Here is a 27,412-nt window from a genome sequence, read left to right on the forward strand (position 1 = left end):
TAGGTTTAAGTAGTTCTAAGTTCTAGGGGACTGATGACGTCAGAAGTTAAGTCGCATAGTGCTCAGAGCCATTTGAACCATTACTTAACACAGCGAGGAGAATAATGTAAAGTAATGACTGCACTTATGAATAGCTTCGAGCTTCATGTGGAGTACAGAGGGGTTAAGTGAGCATTTCAACTGGTCTTCATATTTGATTTGAGAGGTACAATAACTTAATGAGAATAACATGTGGCAAGATGTTGTTTTCCCTGTTGAGAGGTTTTTGTTGACGGATGAACTTCGTGGCGTATGAAGCTCTGTTAAAGCGGATATTGCAGCAAGGAAAGATGAACCATGATGACGGCTAGATACGAAAGGATGGTATCGTCAAGGGGAAGCACCTCAGTTTGTAAACGATAATCTTACATGACAGAATTACTAACAATTCTGTCCTTTAGTTTGCTTGCACTGTCTACGCAAGTAATGGGACACAATGAGCATGCAAATAATTACATTGTTACACTTAAGATATGGCATGAGCGCAAGACATGGACTGATACTAATCTTCTAACACCTCCCATTAGCCCTACATCTTTAACGAAAAATATTAATGAAGTACAAGAGACAAATAACTGGCATACAATAAGAGCCACTGATTGTGAATGAGATCTTTACACAACATTAACAGCATTGAAGACAGAATTAGTAACGATGATTAAACAGAGAACTTTTGTAAAGATCATATAACTATTTAGATCCTGTAAGGAATCTTCCTTTACTCTCTATACGTAGGACTATATCTGCAGACGTTTTAATTCATTTTTTACTGTTAAGATCACTTCCGCATGCAAATTTGTAACGTCGTAATTATGTAGATATAGTTTTAGGTTGTACTTAACACTGAAAAACATAATGTTTGTACTGAATCTGTTCTTGAGGATAGCGCGGAGCCATGCGCGCGAGGAATGGGGGATTCAACGGCGCCATGCTCTACCCCAGCAGGAGGCAGCTGCGGCCAGGGTCACACTGACATGAATGGCAGACCTGCGGGTTTGGGGATTCAGCAGGAACGCCGAGGGCAAGAGAGACGGACGGCAACACAGTGAGCTTCACCGTAACAACACAGTCATGCTCCATGGACGACAAAGCTGTTAATGTAAACAAAGGAACCTCGTGCGCTACGAGTACCATAATTACTGCTCATGTTCGTGCGCTATCATAACAAATGAACTAATTTTACCTTCATGAATCCCTCTCATAAAGGGTCTACATTACTATGGTGAAACATTTTTTCTCCTTATGGACGATTTTATTCATTAGCCAGTCTGTATGACACCGCAGAACTGTGCATAGTAAACAACACCCAGTATAAGTTTTCTATTCTCGTGAGAATATCCAGGTGTTATCTGCTGCCTTGATCGATACTGATCGGCATACCCACTGCAAATGGAAACCACTGGATAGCAAAGACCGATTGTAGAAGCCACTCGACGACTTGTCAATGTTGACAATGAGCGACCAGTACTGTTAACAGCACGTTTGTCTTTGAGAAGTACCACAAACTGTTTCTGCCCCCACCCCAATATATATATATATATATATATATATATATATATATATATATATATATATATATATATATGTGTGTGTGTGTGTGTGTGTGTGTGTGTATATATATTTATTTATTTATTTATTTATTTATTTATTTATTGACATGGGACTGTTACTTTCGAAAAGGTGTGCCACGTCATCAACGTGGCAGGTGAAGTCTCACTAGCATCGTTGATATCCTTCTCCTGACTATGCCTGGGAGAATTAGTGGATGATTTACCTGCTCCACTCTGCTGTTGCTGCTCACACCAGTTGCATCACAGCCACACTGCGAGTGTCAACCAGAGGGAAAAGCATCAAACTGATCTGCGACCTCTCCAAATTCATTGTGCATCAATGAGAGCACGCAATATACTTGTGTGTCAAAGCGAACCCCACAATGCCCTTGTGAAAACACATGTTGATACCACTCTCAGATCAGATTTGTTCTACATTATATTGATGTATCGTTATTATGATCAATGACTATGTTCTGCTGTTTTATCATGTACTCTGTTCTATAATGTATTCAAAAGTATTATGTAAACTTTATATCCTTCACAGTTAATTTGGAGTTAACAAATATATACATTCTCATTTTTGAGAATTCAGTGATACATGTAAAGATGAGTCTCTTTGTTGCCATGTTCACATTTGGTTTAGCACACAAGGACATGTTTTTCACTAACAAACTATTTCGGTTGAAATGGTTCAAATGGCTCTGAGCACTATGGGACTTAACATCTGAGGTCATCAGAATCCAAAACTTATAACTACTTAAACTTAACTAACCTAAGGACATCATACACATCCACGCCCAAGGCAGGATTCGAACCTGCGACCGTAGAAGTCGCGCGGTTCCGGACTGAAGCGCCTAGAACCGCTCGGCCACAGCGGCTGGCAAACTATTTCGGTAAGTTGAAACATTCTGTATTCCATCCCACGATTATTATTATCTTTGACATGAAATTAACACACTTAACAATATGATTAGTCGTAAGCACATAATTCTAATTATATTTGTTTTTGTTTTTGTGTCAATGTTACATAACTTGATTTACGCATCATTGTGTCGTAGCATACTGTGTCTTCACATATTTCTCTTGTTGAACTTGACGATGTTTACATCTAAAGTATGTGCCAATATTTTCATAAAGCTATAATCATTTCAACATACAATATCTGTTGATGTCTTGCAACTTCTGCATCCTCTTGAGTAACTATACAAATATTCTCGTAAGTTATTTGGCACGAGTGGATCTTCTGTCACTAGAAGTTATCCTCTCAATGACTGGGCAAGGAACCACACATGATGAAGAGCAGAGTACCAGAGATAATTTTATAACTAATTTTGGCTCTTACCTTGCTGGAGTGAAGTTTCCTTTTTATCAGCTGGTAATAGAATCCCTGTTTGTATTTGTATGGTCCTTTATCAAGGATTTACCTTCAGCATTCAAGCCAGTATTAAGTAAAAGTTGAGGTGGTTTCCTTGAGGAAGTATGTGTTTTTCACTGATTACCAATTGGTCATTATTTACATGTTGTAGTTGTCAGTGTACCCTATTGATAGATACTGACATTTATTGTCACTTAGACGAACTTCATGTTCTCTCTAAATTCAGCACATTGTGGGTGATAAATTTTGCTAGTCACTGCCCCTATTACTTATCTTAAGAAGGTCACCTCCGGTGAAAAATTTTATTGCTGGGGGGATGTTATGAATAGCGACAAGCCTTTTGTCAAGTCTCTTTTCATTTAATACGAAAGCTGCATTCTACTAAGAGGATAATGAGGATGAGGAATATTACAATAATGGTTGATAAAAGTGAGTTGGACTGCAGTGGATGTACTTACTGACCTCTTACTAATCTCACATATTAACTACACTTAACAGGGTGCAGTTCTTCTTCTTTTATTATTTTCTGAGAGTGCTTGGGAACAGGGCGCACTCCGAATCTGCGACAGACAAGTCAGTGTTTCACATAATGAAAAAGTGGGACTGAGCTGCCAGCAGGGACTCAGGCATTCGCCCAGGGCAGGTGGCACTGGGTTTGTCTCTGTGAATGTTGCACCACCGGGTGCACACCAAGGTACCGATGTTATTGTTTCTTTAAGACTCATCTCCAGCCTTGTGGCAGAGCAGTTCCAAGGGAATAAACTTCTGTCAGCAGGAGACCGGCACTCAGTCATGATCTGCCATCAGCAATCGTGCCTGGCCCTTCAGAGACAGTCGCGATAGCAAGACTCTGCATTTCAGAGTGAGCATTATTAGCAGCAGCGGCACCTTAGGACAGTTCTTGGTCATAATTTAGTTAGATCGTTGCACTTTCTGTCTCAAGTCCAGCAAAGCTCTGGATAGATGCATACGTTTCTCAGTCTGTCTGTCAGGCCAGCAGTCACTGCATTTATTTAGTTACAAGCCTTCAGGTCATTTGTAGAATGTCAACTGCATCTAAAGGGCAAGTTCTCAAAACTTTCAAGTAATTCTGAAGGTCATCAGCTTCACTTGGTGTAATCTGTGTGATACAGCTTTGTAATGTTAACTGAGATTATTAGATAATTGGATGAGTTTCATGTTCGTCGTTTTAACTGAATAAATTGATGTATTCATTTGAAACTTGTTTCTGTTAACACGTTCAGTTAATCTCATTTCAGTATTATGCAATGCCCCACTTTAGAATTCACAGTTAGGGCCATTAATTCTTCACATTAGTTAATCCGAGAGTGCACAGCAATTCAGCTTGAGTCTTAACCTCTAGCAACCCCATGTATCATATATGATACACCCCTTCACATTATGTTCCTACACAATGTCTGCCGTTTTTTGTCAAAGTACCAACTGTATCATATTCGATACACTCTACAGAACAAGCAGGCAGCCTACTCGTAGTTCTCAGAATGACCACTAGGTGTCAGAAGCAGCCAGAAACATGTGTGTTTTGGACGAGTAAGAATGGCTTCAAGAAAGAAAGGTTAGTATTGTTAATTCATCGTTTATTTACTTCTATAGCAGCACTAAAATATTGTTAACAGCTACCTGACTATAATTCAATCAAATAAAGTGACATGAAACACGATTTCACTTCTGAAAAATCGTATTTTAGTAGACGTATCATATCTGATACATTGGGTCTCTGTGACTGCATTTCATATGCCTGTGAGCAAATGGCGGTCGGTTGCATTTTATATTGTCCATTCGTTGTTTCAACGTTATTTTATTATTTTTAATGCATGTTTCAGAACTTTAATAATGCAATAGTAATTTCTATACAAATAAAACTTCACAAACGTGATTTAAAAATTAAAATCTAAATATTACTGACAGGTCTATCTGATCCAGAAGTAGCTCAGCTTCTGGATGAGGTCTTTGACGCTAAATGTTCTGACATTCAAATTGATAATGATAGTGATGATGCTGAAGTTTACATTCAGGTATCGCAGCTGACGGCACCTGAAGAAGAAGATGAAGATTCAGACAGTGAAAGTTCAGTAGTGCCAACACAAGCTCATGAACTCCACCTAGAGATCCAACACAATGCTGGTGCTACAGAACACAGTACATCATGTTTTTAGTAGTTTTAATATGCATGAATATCAAATATTGCAAAACAATCGTCTTTAAGCAAGATTGTTCTTTCTATTTTAGATTTTCGCGCAGTATCTCAACTGCCACAATGTCAAAATCATCAAGTTCTGATGTAGAATCTGTCAGTATGGGAGTTGGCAACCGTTTGAATATTTTAAATAATATTTATATGAAGATCTCTACAGTAATATGGCAGATAAAACAAACATGAAGCATGTTTCATCACATCGAAAATCTCTCAACACCACCCCAGATGAGATCAAGGAATACTGGGCTGCAAGTATACGTACTAAATATCCTGTGGTTGCAGGAAGGTCAACAGAGATCGTTTCTACTGCCTCAGAGCATCTCTCAAGATTGTTGATGACAATGCTGACAATGAGAAACAACTCACAGATACTGGAAAGTAAGACCAATGTTGTCAATGATTAGAAAAGCGTGCCTGCAACATCCTTGTCCAAAAATGGTTTCTATTGGCGAACAAATGGTGCCATTCCATGGGCAAATCCGCATGAAACAATATGTTTGAGGACAACCTCACCGGTGGGCCTGAAAAAAGTTTGTAATGGATTCTTCAAGTGGACTACCCTTAGATTCTTTTACACATGAGGGTAGACAGTGACCAATTAATTCAGAGATGACACCTATGCCTGAAAAAATAGATATTGGAGGGAAAGTGGTGTCTGACACATTGCCAGCAGGATCGACGATTTTCATGTAATGATATTTCACTTCTTTGCCTCTTCTGAGTTCTTTCATCAGTCACATAGCAATTCGAGAGTGTGGAACAATTATAAGTTTCGACCAAATGGTGAGAGGTGATGATGCAATTGCGGTCATAAAATGACATGATAATCTTGACATTCATTTGGCTTCTACCTACTGTGGGGTAAATCCTGCGGAAACTAGTTGAAGGTGGAACAAGCAGCAAGGTCAGTGCATAGAGATTTCTCGTCCTTTTGCTGTAAAGATGTATAAATCTCACGTGGGAAGTGTGTATCTTATGGGCAGGGTCATTAGCAAATATGCCCTGAGAGGTAGAACGAAGAACTGGACAATAAGGCTACTGCATCATTTTTTTTATTTTACTATTGCTGCATCATATACTGAATACAAGAATGCTGCACTTGAAGAGAAATGGCAAAGGAAACAAATATTATCATATTTCTCCTTCAAGATGGATATTGCTGCAAATTTAATGTTCAGCACTACCGAAAGAAACACAAACAACCCAGATAGATATGAAATGGAAGGCGACAAAGAGGAAAGTGAAGAAATGGAAGAAGGCAATGAAAAGAAGAGAAGATTAGTTCAGCCAATACCACCAATGGCCAAAAGATACAAATGTGCTTTGCACATGCCAGAAATGGGTACCAACAAAAAGAACAGATCAAGATGTAGAGGAATGGGTTGTTCAAAGCTAACGAATGTGATGTTCTCAATGTATGGTGTTTTTGTGCTTTACTTCAGAAAGAAACTGTTTCAAAAAGTTTCATAGTCCATAGGAATATCCTACATAATTTTTAAAAATTTGTAAGAAGTTTGTGTAATTTTTTGTTCATTATTTTTTAACAGTTTATATTTCACCAAGGACATGTAATGAGACAACTGTAACAATTTTGTGTATTTCTTAGCATGAGGAGGAATGTATGTTATGCAAATAAGCAAAAATAAAGTAACACTTATTTCGTCACTGTGTGGCAGGTTGTCTTGTTAGCAACCCGAAGTATCATATATGATACATGGCCTGCAACAATGTGTAAATATAAAAAAATTATTCATGAATATTTTACAGTCAGTGGTGCCAACCAACATTTTAAAGCTTGGCTTGTGCGATTTACCATGTAACTCTGACTTCAGGTCTCTAGAGGCTAAAGGTGTGTCCAGCTCTTCATTATTCTGTGGATCATGGTTACCATTTGAAACACACTCTGGGTTTTGAACCTTCTATTTATTAATGTCTGTTTGGTATGATACGAATTTGCGACGTTCAGCATTAAGGAGTTAAAGATTAAGTGCAAGCTAGGATTTGTCTGGGGCCGAGAATGGCATCGGCCATGAAATCATAATTTAAGAAAAAGGTTAAAACCTACATTTTTGATGAAAGGAGTGAGCTTTCAACGAATATACACTATGTGAACAAAAGCATCCGGACACACCAAAAAACGTATGTTTTTCATATTAGGTTCGTTGTGCTGCCACCTACTGCCAAGTACTCCATATATGGGACCTCAGTAGTCATTAGACATCGTGAGAGAGCAGAATGGGGTGCTCCGTGGAACTCACGGCCTTCGAACGTGGTCAGTTGATTGGGTGTCGATTGTGTCACACGTCTGTACGCGAGATTTCCACACTCCTAAACATCCCTAGGTCCACTGTTTCCGATATGCTAGTGAAGTAGAAACATGAAGTGACACATACAGCACAAAAGCGTACAGGCCGACCTCGTCTGTTGACTGACAGAGACCGCCGGCAGTTGAGGAGGGTCCTAATGTGTAATAGGCAGACATCTATCCAGACCGTCACACAGGAATTACAAACTGCATCAGGATCCATTGCAAGTACTATGACAGTTATGCGAGAGGTGAGAAAACTTGGATTTCATGGTCGAGCGGTTGTTCATAAGCCACACGTCACGCCGGTAAATATCAAACGAAGCATCACTTGGTGTAAGGAGCGTAAACATTGGACGATTGAACAGTGGAAAAACGTTGTCTGGAGTGAAGAACCACGGTAAACAATGTGGCGATCCGATGGTATGGTGTGGGTATGGCGAATGCCCAGTGAACGTCATCTGCCAGTGTGTGTAGTACCAACAGCAAAATCCGGAGGCGGTGGTATTATAGTGTGGTCGTGTTTACCATGGAGGGAGCTTGCACTCCTAGTTGTTTTGCATGGTATTATCACAGCACAGGCCTACATTGATGTTTTAAGCACCTTCTTGCTTCCCACTCTTGAAGAGCAATTCGGGAATGGCGATTGCATCTTCTAACACGATCGAGCACCTGTTCATAATGCACGGCCTGTGGCGGAGTGGTTAAACGACAATAACATCCCTGTAGTGGACTGGCCTGCACAGAGTCCTGACCTGAATCCTATACAACACCTTTGGGATGTTTTGGAACGCCGACTTAGTGCCGGGCCTCACCGACCGACATCGATACCTCTCCCCAGTGCAGCACTCCGTGAAGAATGGGCTGCTACTCTCCAAGAAACCTTCAAGCACCTGATTGAAGGTACACCTGCGAGAGTGGAAGCAGTCTTCAAGGGTAAGTGTGGGCCAACACCATGTTGGCCGGCCGAAGTGGCCGACTGGTTCTAGGCGCTGCAGTCTGGAACTGCGCGACCGCTACGGTCGCAGGTTCGAATCCTGCCTCGGGCATGGATGTGTGTGATGTCCTTAGGTTAGTTACGTTTAAGTAGTTCTAAGTTCTATGGGCTGAAGACCGCAGCAGTTAAGTCCCATAGTGCTCAGAGCCATCTGAACCAACACCATGTTGAATCCAGCATTACCGATGGAGGGCGCCACGAACTTGTAAGTCATTTTCAGCCAGTTGTTCGGATGCTTTTGATCACATAGTGTATATTACGTAAATGCTGTCCAGTAGATTTAATACCCAATAGCGTGTACATGTTTATATATAATTAGCTACCGCTTTCTCTCTTGTATTAAAATTACCTTGAATTATTATCTCATGATGATGAATACCGGTCCAGCGTACAGCATCTATTACGATATGCACTGGACGGAATTTAAGTCATGAATTACCCTAACATTGTCGGGACAATTTTTGTGTTTAACGCGTGCCTGTCCATATGTCATTGGCTTTTTAAGAACATTTTAACTGCTGTTCGACCTAGTAAGTGTTGGGAGGGATTTGATATTTGGTAAATAAGAATGTTTGCCAGTCAAGATCGTATATTGCAATATTTTTAGATTATTTTATTTCCTCAATGACCAGTTTCGACAGAGTCTACCTGTCATATTCTGATGTACAAGTTTATAAGCCCGTTTCTCTATTGTGGACGATTCATTAGAGTCTTTTGAATTGTAGTTTTGTCTAATTACGACCCAGGTTTCGGCCTTTTATGCCATTTTAAAGTGATTGCGTTTATGTCATTATCACATATTGCAGGACATCAAGCTCAAAATTGGCTATAAATTAAGAAAAATAATTTATGGCCAATTTTGAGTTTGATGTCCTGCATATATGTTAATGGGATAAACTCCATGACTTGAAAATGGCATAAAAGGCCGAAACTTGGGCCGTAATTAAATAGACAAGAAATCAGTCAAATGACAGTGTGTTCATGCAAAAAATATTATATGACTTCTGCCCACAAACATCAAAAACTGTTTTATTAGAGGTTTAACCATTGGGCAGTATGTGATTCACTTCAATGTGTTAGCATGTTAGGATGTATTTTCTTTTTCATAGCTGTTGCTTACTGTTGTACTTTAATATGCAGTACACTGACATAGTTTTTCCAGTCTGGTAGAACCAGACTGTCATGTATTTATTCAGGAGAGCACACCCCTAGACTTGATTTTCTTCAATAAGGACATTTGTGTTTTGGTTCCTGTGATAACCCAAAGTTGCTGCTATACACCTGATAGTCTTGAACAATTCTTTGTGTATAATCTTTATAAAACTGATGCATGAAAATATCTAACCTACCTTTTTATACTACTTTCTAAGTATGTTCTATTACATTTGGTGGGCCATATATCACAATAAGAGCCCTTTCATAGCTGTAACATTCTACCCATAATTGCTTTATTCTTGTAGCTAACAGTTTTGAAGTATATTATAATGTTTTTTTTCTTTTTGTTGTTAATTTTATTTTACAAGAATACGTAAAAAAAATTTCTCAGACAACTGCTGCTGATATTACACTCAGTGTGTCTGCATGGCAATGCGTCGGTGTATTCTTGTGGACAATCCTGTAAGTGTAGGATATATGTCTATCTGTATTGTGGTACCTGTTGTATAGTTGTGCGTATTGTCATAATAATCATTAGTTAAAACTTCCGGGCTGAGAGGCCGTGGTCGATCTGTAAAACTTCTTCTTCCTGGCGTTTCGTTGTCAACCGTGGGCAAATCTTCCGAGGTGAGTCAACGACTCGCTGCCAGACCGTGGAGGTCCCGTTTATATAGGGCGCATCACCATACGTCACGTGAGACCGACTGTAAGTCTATCTCTTACTAACGTTATTATTCTCGATTGTCACATCGTTGGTGCCAAGTCGACCGCCATATCGTATCTTCCTTAAAGCCTGCCTCTTAACTATTAAAATTATTGTGGTGTTTCTGAATCTCTATAGTTTCTCTATACATGCGGACATAATAATGCGATGTCCTGGCTAGCACGCCCGTCTCACTAAATTCTGTTTCATGAACACCGTCCTTAAAAGCATGTTCCGCTACAGCTGATATGTCGGTATGTCCCAGTCGACAGTTTCTTTTGTGTTCGGTTAAGTGGGTATTGACAGTTCTTCTCGTTATTCCAATACAAAGTTTCCCTCAGCTACAGGTAATTTTATACAAATAACAAGAGGACGTAAATCTTAAAAGAAAGGAGCTGTTGATTTAAATTGAAGACGCAGACACGGTACTGCGAAGGTACAACTTTTTTCCGCGAGGCTATCCACAGAGTGCTACAACAGACGACCAACTTAACTGGTCGGATGTGTTCCTCCTCTACTCCGGCTAAAAAGCCACATGAGTGGTCAGTGCAGCTTTCCCATTAAGGCTGACTGCAGGAACTACTTTTTACTGTAGTAGACACTTCAATGTTTCTTCTCCATGACAATAAAAATATTAAGATACGTCCTTCAAGACCATTCGGACACAGTTCGAACGCAGTTTCATGATGCTGTTGCTAAACTGTTGGAAACAATTGCTGCAGAAGTTGCCACTAGTCTTGTTTAACATGTAGTGGCTTCTATTATTTCAGAGCCAGTCACGTGTAGAATCACATCGGTAAAAATACGATTGTGACATGAGAGTGTGCACGCGCCTGCCGCGAACGTCTAACATCGTGCGCTTGCTCTGCGAGCTGACTGCTCACCATGCTACTAACAGATGACGGCTGCGTGAGAGTTGTCTCACATGCCGCGTTTTGCAGTCGTATCTCGTATGTCTCATGGTCAACGATATCTCGTATCTTCTCCTCAAGATGGTTTTACTAGTTACGACTCTCTTGCAACTTCTAACTCCGTTGAGAGAGTAATCCAGAATTGTGTATTGGCGTCGTCCCATGCTGTAAAAGGCTATCTCGCATTCTGTTGTGTTTTAAATAGTCAATATATACAGTGACGGAAATATAATTGCAACACCAAAAATAATTATGTAGAGTAATGAAACTTCTGAAATATATTTGTCTAAGTAACATATTTACGTGATAACATTGCAAGCTCGGAGGTTAATTTAAACGTGAGATAAACCACTCCAAATGTGACATTCTGGTTGTGGCGGAACCGGTTTAGAGTATTTCGTGTCTTTAATTACTTATAAATGATACTTCAGGTAGATCAAAAATATATAAAACCAGTTACCTATTTTCAGCGTAACAATTCGTTTGATCTCAAAAACGATTATCCCGGCTAATATTTTTCACTCTGCTAAAGAAATATCCACTTGACGTTGTGTAGAAATGTTATCTGAAAAGTCGTGTGAGTGGCACTAAATTGCATATCATTTATCTGATTTTACACAACTGTTACTTAAGATGGAAGCACTTTTCTCTAGCAAAAGGAACATTTAGTCACAAAATACTACCCGCGCGCAACACTGACGCATGTCTCCTATTAAAATATTTCATGTAAATCATTCAAAATAATTAGGCTTCATACATCAGCAAATAAGAAATTGATATTACTTAACGTGCAGTGAGCACTGTTTTTAAAGATTCACTCTGAGTTGAATTCTGTTTTTTTAAAGTAGAATCTGGACCAACGGTGCACATTTATTTCCATTCATTTATATCTAACAACATTTATGTTTGTTAAAATTCTCGATTCAAAACTGCCGCGGAGATATTTTTGCTAAGATGGTGGCAGACAGACGATAGTCAATTTGTCTATTGTTATTCTCCGTTCCTTTTCTATCAAGTTAATATAGTTAGATAAAAGTCTTTAAGCCTTTTGCTCTCTCTTCTTTAGCACTTAAAATTATTCTAAATACTTCATATTTTTTTATGCCAGCTACTAGTAAACTCCGCTGTAAGTTACTAGCGCTAACGGCTGCGCTCCTAATTGCGGAGCTGAAAAATTAATTAGATTTGATTACAACTGAAATAAATACAAATCCACGTCTAGACAATAGCGACTCTATTTTTCAAATAATAATTAACAATATAGTTACAGGCTTCCTCTTTACAGACCTCACACGTCTCACGTCCGAACAGTTCATCGGTTAGCACAGGAAGAACCACTGAACCACAATTATCATAGATAACAAATAAAAGATAATAATTGTCATTGTCTATGAATGTAGTTCTCTGATAATAGTTTTAATTCACACAGAAATTAAATTATTACAAAAATAATGAAATAATTATCGTCATTTTTACACGATACAGTCTTTTTTATACGTAGTATCGATAATATTTCTTGAAGTTTGTACACTTAGTTCATTTTAACATCTTGTGGCTAGAACATAGTGTCGTGGATATTAAATGGTACATTAATAATCCGTGTAACCTCCAGAATGTTAAATGCAAGCATGCAAACGTGCATACATTGTGTTGTACAGATGCCGGACGTAAATTTACGGGATGGAGTTCCGTGCCTATTGCATTTGGTCGGTCGATACGGGGACGGTTAATGCTGGAGTTGCCGTCATATGATGTCCCAATGTGCTCCATTGGAAACAGTCTGTAGAGCATGTTGGGTTACAACAGCGGTATGTACGAGAGCGTTATCTCGTTGGAAAATCACCCACTGGAGTACTATTCATGAATGACAGCGCAATAGGTCGAATCACCAGATTGACGTACAAACTTGCAGTCAGGTTCAAAATGGTTCAAATGGCTCTGAGCACTATGGGACTTAACTTAGAAGGTCATCAGTCCCCTAGAACTTAGAACTACTTAAACCTAACTAACCAAAGGACATCACACAATCCATGCCCGAGGCAGGATTCGAACCTGCGGCCGTAGCGATCGCGCGGTTCAGACTGTAGCGCCTAGAACCGCTCGGCCACCCCGGCGGGCTTGCAGTCAGGGTGCATGGGATAACCACGAGAGTGCTCCTGGCATCATAGGAAATTGCAACCCAGACATTAACTGCAGATGTAGGTCCAGTGTGTCTAGTAAGCAGACAGGTGGTTGCAGGCCCTCAATTGGCCATCACTTGCACCGAGGTAGAACTAGCTTTCACAACAGACCTCCTTCCTGCCCTGCAATGATCTCACGCTTGACACCACTGAAACTACAAATAACGGTGGTCTGGGATCAGTGGGATGCGCGCTACATGGCGATTGGCTTGGAGCTGTCCTTTAAGTAAACGATATGCGACAAATGGTTGTGTCACTGTGGTGCCAAGTGATGTTCAAATTGCTGTTGCAGCGGCAGTACGATACGCCAGAGCCATACGCTGAACACGACGCTCTTCCCTCTCGGTAAGGCCACGTGGCAGTCCGGAGCTCAGTTATCTTGCCTCCTACCTTCTCGTGACCACCGCTGCCAGCAATCAGGTAAAGTGGTTACATTCCTGCCAAGTCTTTCTGCAGCATCGCGGAAGGAACATCAAGTTCTGGTAGCCCTATTACAAGTCCTCGTTCAAATTCAGTGAGGTGCTATTTATGGCATCTTTGTCGCCTTAAAGGCATCCGTGACTAACATCAACTCACCATGTCCAATCTTAAAGGTAACTAACGTTCACGTCCTTCAAAGCTTGTATTTTAACCTTATGTGCATTCCCATATTGGTGCTACCAGCGCCCGTCTTACGAGACTGGTGCGAAATCCTAATAGACATCATCTTTCAGATGCAGAAACACGCCTACCAACTTTCGTTCATGTCGCACAACTCCTTCTTGCTGTTGCGATTTTTTTCAGTGTATTTATTCAATCGATTTATTGCTTTTCTGTAAAGCGTTTATGGCATGCTCACTTTCGCTTATTCTGTAACTTCGTATGACTGAAACACCTCTGTAGATTCGATGTCCGATGTTGCCATGCTCAGAAGACTGAAGATCTTCAGGTAAGCTAGCTTTCATTTGGTGGTTGGGGAAGCTGCAGCTGATAGGGCATCAATTTCGATTAATTTGACTCATTTCGTTTAACATTAAATGTTTCAATATATTTTCATTTATCACACTCTATGAATTTGTCCGCACACCGATTATACTGTATTCTGCACACAAAAACCAAAGAAATGTTTCCAAGCGAGAAAAGTTACTTCTTTGAGCGAAGTTTACAGTATACATAGTTTGTACAGCGCATGTTGGACGCTGGCGGATTTGTGGTGACACTCAATGTTTATAGAGAACACTGCTTGATTATGACGCTGACAGGCAATGAAGATAGAAGCTACCACGTGGATATAAACACCGATACCGTCCATGCTGTCACAGTAAGCAAAGAAAGTCGTTTTTTGTGCAAATTGTCAAATAACTAATACACTTAGTGATACGTTAAAGTGTTCCCCGTCTTGTTATTACAGAGGCAGTAGTAAGCATCACTCTACAAACGTGAATATGTAACATCTGAATGAAAATAAACAAATAATTGATAAGTGACTGATAGCAGTTATCTGTTATTTATATTCAATTAATACACTGAAGAGCCAAAGGAACTGGTACATCTGCCTAATATCGTGTAGGGCCCCCGCAAGCACGCAGTTGTCCCGCAACACAACGTGGGACGTACTCGACTAATGTCTGAAGTAGCGTTGGTAGGAACTGACACCATGAATCCTGCAGGGCTGTCCATAAATCTGTAAGAGTACGAGGGGGTGGAGATCTCTTCTGAACAGCATGTTGCAAGGCATCCCAAATACGCTCAATAATGTTCTTGTCTGGGGAGTTTGGTGGCCAGAGGATTTGTTTAACCTCAGAAGAGTGTTCCTGTAGCCACTCTGTAGCAATTCCAGACGTGTGGCCTGTCGCATTGTCCTGCTGAAATTGCTCAAGTCCATCGGAATACACAATGGATATGAACGGATGCAGATGATCAGACAGGATGCTTGCGTACGGGTCACGTGTCAGCGCCGTATCTAGATGTATCAGGGGTCCCATATCACTAACTTCACACGCCCCACACCATTACAGAGCCTCCACCAACTTGAACAGTCCCCTGCTGACATTCAGGGTCCATGGATTCATGAGATTGTCTCCGTATCAGTACACGTCCATCTCGATACAATTTGAAACGAGACTCCGACCAGGCAACATGTTTCCAGTCATAGACAGTCCAATGTCGGTGTTGATGGGCCCAGGCGAGGAACAAAGCTTTGTGTCGTGCAGTAATCAAAAGTACACGAGTGGGCCTTCGGCTCTGAAAACCCATATCGATGACGTTTCGTTGAATGATTCAGTCGCTGGCCCTTGTTGATGGCCCAGCATTGAAATCTGCAGCAATTTGCGGAAGGATTGCACTTCTGTCATGTTGAACAATTCTCTTCAGTCGTCGTTGGTCCCATTCCTGCAAGATCTTTTTCCGGTCGCAGCGATGTCGGAGATTTGATGTTTTTCCGGATTCCTGATATTCACGGTACACTCGTGAAATAGTCGTAAGGGAAATACCTTCATCGCTACCTCGGAGATGCTGCGTCCCATCGCTCATAAGCCGCATATAACACCATGTTCAAATTCACTTAAATCTTGATAACCTGCCATTTTAACAGCAGTAATCGATCTAACAACTGCGCGAGATACTTATGAATTGCTGCGCGGGGTGGCCGTGCTGTTAGAGGCGCCGTGTCACGGACTGCGCGGCTCCTCCCGCCTGAGGTTCGAGTCTTCCCTCGGGCATGGGTGTGTGTTGTTCTTAGCATAAATTAGTTTAAGTAGTGTGTAAGTCTAGGGACCAATAACCTCAGCAGTTTGGTCCCTAAGGAATTCACACACGCTTATTGTCTTACATAGGCGTTGTGGAGAAAAGGTAACGTTTTACACGAATTCTTAACAGAAAGAGGGAGATGAGGTTGGTTATTTTAAGTGGAAGTGTTGTTGTTCGCAGTGGGACAGGCGGACAGGTTATTCCAAGTCTCTCATGTGTTGTTCTAGAACCGGAACAAGAACCATAATGCAGTAGAATTTCAATTATCCAAGTACAGTGTATCCGTGCTTTTCATATCTGTGGTTATAAAGGGCGATTCTCGTCTTCTGATTATTGATAGTTTGTTTGGAATTCAGTGATTCCCACCTTCCCCTTCGATTATCAGAGGATTACAGGAGACGTGCAAATTCAGGCTACCGTTTATAACTTTCATGAGGGGGCTTTATTGACATTACAAAAAAATGGTTCAAATGGCTCTGAGCACTATGGGACTTTACTTCTGAGGTCATCAGTCCCCTAGAACTTAGAACTACTTAAACCTAACTAACCTAAGGACATCACACACATCCATGCCCGAGGCAGGATTCTAACCTGCGACCATAGCGGTCGCGCGGTTCCAGACTGTAGCGCCTAGAACCGCTCGGCCACTCTGGCCGGCTTGACATTACAGGGTAACGTTATTGTCATTATCATTCTATTCATTTCTATACACAAAGTCTTACTGACACCTGGTTTCGGACAATATACTCCCTTCTGCTGCCATAACAGAGCTACTAGTTGTACATGATCAGAATCGATGCCCGTGCTTCCATAACACAAGCATTAAAGTCTTTCGTGTTCCAGTTTAGTTATTTCCGGAAAAACCACGAAGCCCATATAAAATTAGAGGCAATAAAATGCAATGATAATAATGAGAAACTGTGTTCAGAAGGTTGTGAGTAGTGTGCATCAAATCTGACTGTTGGACTGAAGAAGAAACATAATTTTAATATCTTTTCAGAACAATCTACGTCTGATCTTGGTGATAAAAAAAGTAGCGGCAGCCAATATTACCGTGAAGTTGTACATGTCTTGTCCTGACAACAGCGTTGTAGAGACATGATCATGTCAGGTCTCATAATCATAGCTAAGGCGATGGCACTGGTCGTACAGTTTAGTCGTAGGGGAAAAATATTTGCTACTCATGGTTGATTAAGTAAGTAGAAATATGTTAAGCGTTATGGCGGTTACAGTTCTCGGCTGAAAAGTTACCAGCAGTTTATATAGTAGCTGGTCTGTTATGTGAAGAGTTACATCTTTTGGTGAATAAAGTGGGTTATGTAATACTAATGACGTAAGTTTGCATTTTAAACGTTCGTTTCGAAACCATTACTGACTGGAGCGCTGTTAAAAAGAATAAAGAACAATAGTAGCGACGTGTGCTAATACTTCAGACGCCAGCAATTTACGATTATGGTCAAACCAAGGGTTCTAAAAAGTTTGCCTGCCAAAGTCTCAGAGACTCCCTGTCAATTACAAAAATCATCAAAATTGCTGGATGTATGCAAAGCTCTTTCGTGGTTGGTTTCATGATAAGTTTCTCCTAAAAGTTATAAAAAAACATCTTGTGTAAGAGGTAGGGATAAAAAAAGAGAGAGACGAGGCGGCTCTGAAAGACTCGCAGAACCTTTGGAGCAAAAATTCATAATTCAGAATTATTTTCAATTATTTTCTTTTTTTTAACTCTTGTTAAAATGTTGTAATCAGAATGTGTCAACTGAATATTACAAAATTTAACGATTGTTTACATCTTAATTAGTTCACAAATTAAGGGTTTCCTGATTCCAGTACAAATGTATGTAGATTGGACGTTTCTTTTTTTTCATTCCTAATATCCGAGTTTTTGCACTATCCGAATATTTTCAGGATCCAGCCACAGTGGATAATCAGAGTTTTAGCGTACTTAAATGTGGCGGTAGTGGCTAAGTGTTAGGGAGCTTACCTGACAAAAAGTTAGTCACCCCTAGATATCATTACGAACATCATTTTATACCGTGTAATTCCGCTCCTGGACTTGATAACCCTCTGGGTTCGGTCAGGAAGTGAATTCACAAGCTTGTACAGCTATGTCGTATCCAGATTCAGCCACTCGCTGAACATCTGATTGCACATTTCCATAGGTGCATCAAAAGGTGCACCAAACCATCGAAGTGACCTGATTGCGTATTTCCACCAAATTGCGGGGATGCTTATGTCAGCGTTTTATCCGCTGTTCTAACATGTCGCACAGATTTTCTATGGGGTTCAAATCATGTGATTTTGCAGTCCAGCCGGCCGGTGTGGCCGTGTGGTTCTAGGCACTTCAGCCGGCCGGGGTGGCCAAGCGGTTCTAGGCGCTACAATCTGGAACTGCGCGACCGCTACGGTCTCAGGTTCGAATCCTGCCTCGGGCAGGATGTCCAATGGTTCAAATGACTCTGAGCACTATGGGACTTAACTTCTGAGGTCATCAGTCCCCTAGAACTTAGAACTACTTAAACCTAACTAACCTAAGGACATTACACACATCTATGCCCGAGGCAGGATTCGAACCTGCGACCGTAGCGGTCACGCAGTTCCAGACTGTAGCGCCTAGAGCCGCTTGGCCACCCCGGCCGGCTGTGTGATGTCCTTAGGTTAGTTAGGTCTAAGTAGTTCTAAGTTCTAGGGGACTGATGACCTCAGAAGTCGAGTCCCCTAGTGCTCAGAGCCACTTGCAGGCCAGTCGAGATGTAAGAGGGTGGAAGAGTGTTCAGAAAACTAGTCACATATTCTTCCAGTCCGTCTAGTCGTTTTGAAAAACAGGGATGTGAATAGCGTGCTCATCATGTACAACTGAAAGGCAACGCGTGATCGTTCAGAATGTTTAAATGAACACCTTGGTTCATGTTAGTGGTCACCTCAGTGAACGGGCTCAATTTATGAAAAGAAAATCACACTCAAAACGTCACAGACCCACCTTCGGCTTGAACCGAACGCATTCACTGCGTCTTTCGAATATTGGGAGAAACGTGGTTCGTCAGAGCGCATTATGTTCCGCCAGTCAGATATTGTCTACGTTCTATCATTTGTAGCCCATTGAAGACGCACAGATTTGTGTGCCTGTGTGAGTAGTTGCCTCTTGAAAGGTTAGCGACTCCAAATGTTCATTGCACGCAGTTCCAGTAGCAGTGGTCCCTCGCTAACAAGTGGGGTTGGACCTTCATTTACAGTTTGTAGAAATTCCTGTCGGGTTTGGAAGGAACTTATATTCGCAAATCGTGATACGCGTCTCCGGTCCCTCTGAGGATCTTTTCCCGATCGCAATTTCGATGTCGTGTTTCTTGGCCGCGTGTATTACACGATTGCTTGTAGACACACTGAAGAGCCGCGAAATGCCAACATGTCCAGCAACTTGACACGCCTTGCGGCCATGTACACGGCCAAACACGAATGCTCCTTTTTGCTACTCTGTCACGTCCTTATATTATTTACCAATGTTTCCGTGCAATATCCGCTTAAAACATAGATGTCCTACTGATCGTTCGCTACTTCCTTATTCTCACGTAGAGGCAGTGCGCGCGCCGTCCATCATGTGACTCGATAGCTGCGTCATATGTAAGGCCTTAACGATTCGTCCGCATGTGCGCTCTAGAGTGATCAATTATTCGCCCGGTGAACTTGCCTTGACTGTTATGAGTAACCGATCTGTTCTGCTACCAGTTACATTATTATTTTTAATTTAATATAATACACTGCTACCCGTTTCGATGATCTTTTTCCGATCGTCGAGAGTTTTTTAATGCTTATGAAAAGAAATGGTGTCGCTGTGAGTTTACGTTCCCCCAAAATTTGTTACGTAATCGAATCAGTGAATGGGAATATGCACAATAAGCTAATTCATCCGTCAACTATCTTCACCCGTAAACGTGCTCACTGCAAATGTGGATATTACAAGATCATCTAGTAAGTCTAAGTGTGCATTTTCTAATTTGTTGTGTCAAATACTGAAAGATGTCTACTTCTTGAATTTTCTTCTTTCCACGTACGCAGTAACAATAAAGCAAAAAGGATGGTGATGATGTACGGTTTGGGCTGGATTGGATTGTTTGGGGGAAGAGACCGACCAGCAAGGTCATCGGTCTCATCGGATTAGGGAAGGACGGGGAAGGAAGCCGGTTGTGCCCTTTCAAAGAAACCATCCCGGCATGTGCCTGGAGCGATTTAGGGAAATCACGGAAAACCTAAATCAGGATCGCCGGACGCGGAATTGAACCGTCGTCCTCCCGAATGCGAGTCCTTTGTGCTAACCACTGAGCCACCTCGCTCGGTGTGTACAATTTGTGGGGCGCTCAACTGCATGGTCATCAGCGCCCGTACAAAGTCCCAACTTTTACACAGTCCATTTTTTTCGCAATCCAGTATAGTCACTGTCACAAATGATAATGAGGATGATGAAATGATGAGGACAACACAAACACCCAATCCCCGGGCAGAGAAAATCCGAACCCGGGATCCCGTGATCCAGAGGCAGCCATGAGACCACGAGTTGCGGACTAAATGAAGAAGGGTGACTAGAATGATGCAAATGCGGTGTCCAAGAATCGCCGTTGCAAACATTTTCGCATATCAAGTTGGCTAACGCAACATTTCTCGTTGCTCTGCTACAGGTACTACCTCGGTCAGTTACAAGGCCGTTCTGTACAGCTCAGTGACCTGTGATTCGCTGTTCTCGCACAAGAAGAAGAACACACGTGCGGTTCCGCAGGTGAATGCCTCGCATAACGCGAGTGACATTGCAGCGTCATCGCCTCGTGCGGCTCCTTCTGTTACACGTTTCTCCTTATCAGCGCTGCACCTGTCCGGCTCGTTCTTCTTTGCCTCCCAAGTCTCTGATAAACAATTATCTGCACAATCTCACTCACTGTGCACACTTACTTACAGGAGTTTCACAAGCCTAAACTTATTTTCGCGCTAGTTCCCTTGCTGTAAGATACTTGGCAACCTCGCAAGTTATATGCAAGAAACTTTTTTTCTTTTTTTTTTTTTAACAGAATGACGGTGTGCATTAGGGATGTTTTAAAACCCATGACTATATATTCAATGTAAACACAAAAATTGCGTCAAGTGATTTTTTTGAAGTATTCGTATATTCCACTAACTAATTTTCGAACGTTTTCGGACTCTTCCTCAGATGGTGCACATGAAAGTTACATGTTTATTTGTGTGGCGTGAAGCTGGGTATTGCTTTGTGACAAGAAGACAGATAAACAGATTTTAATGTATCGCCATTAGAAATGTTTCTGAGGCGAGTTGTATCGAAAAATAAATGGCGTTACTTACCGCTACAATGTGGGCGGCTTTGTAATTAATATTCACCAGGCAGATTCTATTGTATTTGGCAATTGGTCACAGATCACTCAGTTTTCACTGTGTATGTAAATATCTACGGACTCTCACGATAAATCTGCCAGCGTGCAGCATATGCTGCACAACTGGTGAATGTTACAAGATCTTTACTGAAAGACATAATGTTCTTCGTTCAGGTACAATTATTTGGTTTTTGTTTGCATATAATATTGATGTGTGGGTCAATGCTTTAATCTGAATGCTGAAAAATACAATTTCAATATGACAGGGAATTGCAGCTATGTATATGAACATTAAATTTAGGAGTAAAACTATTTATACTTTTTTAACGTTGGCGGTTTGCATGGGAATGGGAAAATAGTAATAATTTTGGTGTAACGTATGCTGCGTTAACCGTTTTTGAAAAGTTAAAATTGTGTGGCGGAGGAAAACTCGGACAGTGGCAGCCGCCTTTCGTAAGTCGTGATGATGCAGTACGCATCTCTTTTCTACGTCGCCGGCTGCAGTGGCCGAGCGGTTCTAGGCGCTTCAGTCTGGAACCGCGCGACCGCTACGGTCGCAGGTTCGAATCCTGCCTCGGGCATGGATGTGTGTGATGTTCTTAGGTTAGTTAGGTTTAAGTAGTTGTAAGTTCTAGGGGACTGATGACCTCAGATGTTAAGTCCCATAGTCCTCAGAGCCATTTTTCTTTTCTATGTCACCATCCTTCCCCCTCCTTTGATGCGGTCCGCCACGATTTGCTCTGCTGTGCCAGTCTCTTAATCTCAGAACAGCAACCGCAAACAGCTTTCTCTATTATTTTTTGTATGTATTGCTGTACAGTTTTCATCATCTGCATCTCTCTCTACGCTGTAGAAGCTATTCCCTGGTGTCCTAAGATATGCCATACCATTGCGTCTCTTGCGTTTTCCATATACGAGGGGCTAGAACAAGTAATGCAACACATTTCTTTCTCGGTTGAAAAAATGCGAAATTTGTTGTGGAATATCGTGGAATACGTCCTTATAGTTTCGATAGGCGGTGGCGCTATACGTTGCCTTGAAAATGGCTTCTGTAACGGAGGTGTGTTTCAAGTAGGAAGCTGCCACTGAGTTTATTTTGGTGGAAAAACCAGAGCATCGCAGATATTCATAAGCGGTTGCAGAATGTCTACGACAGTAAAAAAAAAGCAGTGTGAGTAGTTGGGCGAGACGTCTGTCATAATCGTAACAAGGTGGCGCGGACCTGTCCGATCTCCCGCGTTGCGGCCGGCTGTCACGCCTGCAGTGTAGGGACGTGCGGGCACTCCCATTCGAGGTGACCGACGAATCACAGTCGAACACATCGTTGCTCAACTGAACGACTCTGTTGGTGGTGCTGATACACTCGTCCACCAGTTGGGGTACTCAAAGGCGTGTGTCCGCTGGATTCCTCGCCGGCTAACAGAAGATTATAAAGAGCAGCGAAGGATCACCTGTGCGGAATTACTTGCGCGTTATGAGGCTGATCGTGACAATTTTTTGTCGAACGTAGTCACGGGCGATAAAACATGGATTCGTCACTTCGAAGCGGAAACAAAACGGCAATCGATGGAGTGGTGCCGCACCGCGTCTCCTCCGAAGATGAAGTTCAAAGCCACGCCCCCATACATGGCGGCGGTCTTCTGGGACTCTGAAGGAGTTATTCTCCCTCATGGTGCAACGTCACTCTGAAGTGCACTGGGCTGGCCTCAGGAAATTGAACAAACGACTTCAGCGTGTTCGTTTACGCAAAAGTGCAAACGAACTTCTCCTTGTCCATGACAATGCAAGGCCTCATACAAATCTGCGCGCCTGAGAGGAGCTCACCGAACTTCATTGGACTGTTCTCCCTCATCCACCATACAGCACGGATCTCGCACATTCCGAATTCCATCTTTTTGGCTCAACGAAGGCTGCACTCCGGGGGTTGCAGTACGTGGACGATGGGGTCAAGACGGGGAGGGGGGGGGGTGGTAATTGATGTAGCAAAATGTTGGCACCGACGTCGACCAGTAGAGTGGTACCATGCAGCTATACAGGCCCTCCCGGTAAGGTGGGGTAAGGCCGTCGGACTCAACGGAGATTATGTTGAAAAATAGGGCTTTGTAGCCGAAAGAATGGGGAGTGATGTGGTGTATTGGAATCTTGAATAAAACCAACCTCTTTACAGAAAAAAAATTTATTGTGTTATTTACTGAACGCCTTTCGTATTTACTTTCGTTGCTGTTTCTAGGAGGAATCTCCCCATTTCTGATCTTATCAGGCCACTTAATTTTGAGCTCCATTATGTTACACCACATCTCAAGCTATTCGATTCTCACCTTTTTCACTTTTCCAGCAGCCCATGATTCACTTCTAAACAATGCTGCGCTGCAGCTGTACGTTCTCAGAAAAATCCAAAGGCCTATAGTTGATATTAGAAGCTTCTCTCTCCAAGGAATTCTTTCTTTGGCTGTTCGTATTGTGTATTACCCATCTTTCACTATGCTGCATACTTACAAGTCATGAAACGACTCAGTGTTTCAGCTAGCCATTGACTCCTCTCCACTCTTCTTTGTGGACTCGGCAGGGTGTCCTCCCGCAGTGCTGTAGAGTATCACGGTATAATATATTTACTGTGATTGTATTATACATTGTATATATTATTATTTATGATTTATTGGCTGGGGTGTCTTTAAATATCGTGGACTAGCATGAGACTTTTAATTAACTTATACCGCGATAACACTCGTACGGACATCGGCTGCCCCGAAGTACGTACGATATGATATTTTTAAACACAACACGCGACTCTCCGCCTTCTAATAAATAGTTTGCGTGAGCGCTGCTATTTAGAAAAGAAAATATGCATATTCTTACGCAAACTGTAATTATTAATATGTACCAAATTTCACAAAGATTAACAGAGATATAGCGGAGCTTATTGAATGGAATGATTTTCAATCTTTCTTGTTCATTATTTGCAAGGCAAAACTGGAGAGAATCTCATTTGCCGTTATGCGGCCAAAATGAAACATACTGAACTCATTCAGTGCTATGAATTTTTAGTAAATGAAATCTATCACTACTCTCTTTAACTTTGAAATTAATGAAAGATCAAAATTGAGAAGTCTCTCGCATTTACATTTTATATTATAACACGAATATTAATTATAAAAGATCGTAAGCGTAATGGCCGACCAAATGCTGTTGGGGAAGAAGAGCTCCCCGCAACTCAAACTTCTGAAAAAGCTTGGTTAATGATAATTAATGGTTTCGACCATGAGAGGTGACAACTAAGTCAATAACACACACATTATAATAACAATATCTATTACATTTTTCTGAAATACCGAAAAAACTTACATTAATTATCAGACAGCGCTACAATGGCGGCATACCGCTCAACGAAACAAAAACAGGAGAGAGAGTTCAATCAAAGCATTATCTCTGATCTTCAAGGTCTATGTTACACAGACATTATACAAAAAACTGTTCTTTGTTAATTACATCGATATTTGTGAGTTTTGATAATAATAATTTACATTCTTTACTATTTATTATACATAGCGCAGACGTACTCAGTCTTTAGATAATTTATGGTTCACATGTCTCATAAAAAAAACTTCTTTTCCCTTTCTCCAAATGTCCATTTATCTGACGTACCGTCACACGAGGACCTTCCGGAAGTCTCTCACAGCGGAGTGTGTCTTGTCCAATTACTCAGAGATGTAACTGTGGTCGCCCCGTTAATCATTAGTGAAAAATTGTAAAAAAATGTAAAAGGCAGGAACTGTCAGTCGCATACCTGTCGAGTAAAGCCCCGAGTCAAAGCTTGAAGAGAATACTGACGAGCGAAAACATTATGGCCACTGCCCACGGCGAAACTGAATGCCGCATGTGTCGTTGCGGGTACGTGACGAGGTAGAGAAAGCACATAGGTGAAGCAGAGACGAACCGGGAACGATTAAGCACCGATAACGGCCGCAAAAGACCTAACATAATTCGAAAAATGGCAGATTGTTATGGTCCGGCGGCTTTGAACGAGTGTCTCGGAACGGCGAAGTTGATGGACTGTTCTCGCGCTACTGTCGTGTGCAATTGTAGGAGGGTGAAACAACGAGTAGACGACAAGTTGTTGGACTTCCACAACTCGTCACAGAACGTGGAAGTCAGAGGCTTGCCAACTCTGTAAAGCGGGATAGACGGCAATCTGTAGCAGATATGACGACAGAGTACAATTCTTGTGTAGTCACAAGTGTTTCGGGGCACACCATTTAGCGCACAAGCGTGGGCCCCACGACAGACAATCCCTAGGTGTTTCCTTGCTGACCCAGCGCCATCAACAGTTACGAATGCAGTGAGAACGAGACTGGATTGTGGGTCAGTTGAAGCATAAATCATGTTTTGTGTTACACCAGGGCGATGGTTGTGTACGGACAAGCCGTTATCCAGGCAGATGGCTGCCCTAAAGTTGCACCGCGCCAAGGGCGCAGACATCGGGGCAGTGTTATGCTACTGGTAACATTCACCAGGGCTTCCACGAGTATCTCCTGTAGTAATCGAAGGCACCACCACAGGTGTGGACTACGTGAACATTATTCCAATCATCGACGGACCTTCATCCGTTGCTTCTTCCCCGATGCTAATAGCACCTTCCAGATGGAGACCTGTCCTGCTCCAGTGGTTTGAGGAGCGTGATAGTGAAGTCACGTTAATGTCTTGGCCATCAGTTTCGTTTGATCTGAACCCGAGGGAAAATATTTGGACGCCAGCTCCGCGCCCGCAAACCACCGGCCCGTAATATACGGGAAATTCGTGACCAGCGCATAGGCATCTGGTCCGACATACCTCCGCAATCTTACCGAGGACTTGTCGAATCCTTGCACACTGAATCCAAAGGTGGACAAACACCCAACTAAGCAAGTGGTCGTAATGTTTTGGTTCATCAGTGTTATCGATACGAGAGTACGCATGACGCGAGACAGGTTCGGGCTGGAAGACGGCGCTGAATGACGAAATAGTTTGGAGATTTCTTATAAAAGGCTATAAGTCAATGTCCATTACATGTTACGACTTTCTTCAAACTGGTACTGAATTCACGTCAGTCTGCTTGACAGTGCAGAACGCGAGTTCGGTTAGCAAAGTTTTTTTTCTTCCCAGGGAAAGGGACAGGATGTGGGGAAGCCGTTCCCTGCACCACGCTGCCTCGCTGGATGCGCCCTTGGTTGCTTGGTGGCCCATTCTGAGGAGCACTGTCCTGATGCGGGGTGAAGTCCCTGTGATTTATTAAAAATGCTGATTCATTTACTGAAAAACGTCTTTCACAGATTTTATTCACGATAGTTGAGTTGATATAAAACAGGTCAATTTAGCAGAAGCTGTCCACTCTTCTAAAAAATATTTGTATGCCTAAAAGCTGGTCATTTACATTTGTAATTTACTCCTTATTTCTAGACAAGTAATTTCCTGTGGAACAGAGTATATTGTGAAAGTGAAACCTCTTTTATCTACAGCTGAAAAGAATGCTAGTCTCTGGAAGAGATTTTGTTTTCGGGAGTAGGTTGTGTAAGAGTGTTATTACTGTGTACTAATTCCTTTCTTCACCAACAATCTCTAGTCTCCGTTATTCCCAAACTTAGACGTATTGTTGACTACAAAGTTCATTAGCTAATAAGTGTTTGGCTTTAACAGACGTTCCAGTTAGTGAAATACTGTAAATGCCCAAAAAATACATGTACATGAAATCCACACATAACTGTAACAATTTTTCGTGCGAAATGAATACTTTTTGCCTAAATGTTAGGTTTCTATAAAACGTTATTCTAAAGGGCATAATGAAAGCAAATGTTTTGTGTCTCCAATGTTGTCGATTATTTTTATGGCAAAAATCCTCGAATTTAA

Source organism: Schistocerca cancellata, chromosome 1 (genome assembly GCF_023864275.1).
Source record: "Schistocerca cancellata isolate TAMUIC-IGC-003103 chromosome 1, iqSchCanc2.1, whole genome shotgun sequence".
Lineage (NCBI taxonomy): Eukaryota > Metazoa > Arthropoda > Insecta > Orthoptera > Acrididae > Schistocerca > Schistocerca cancellata.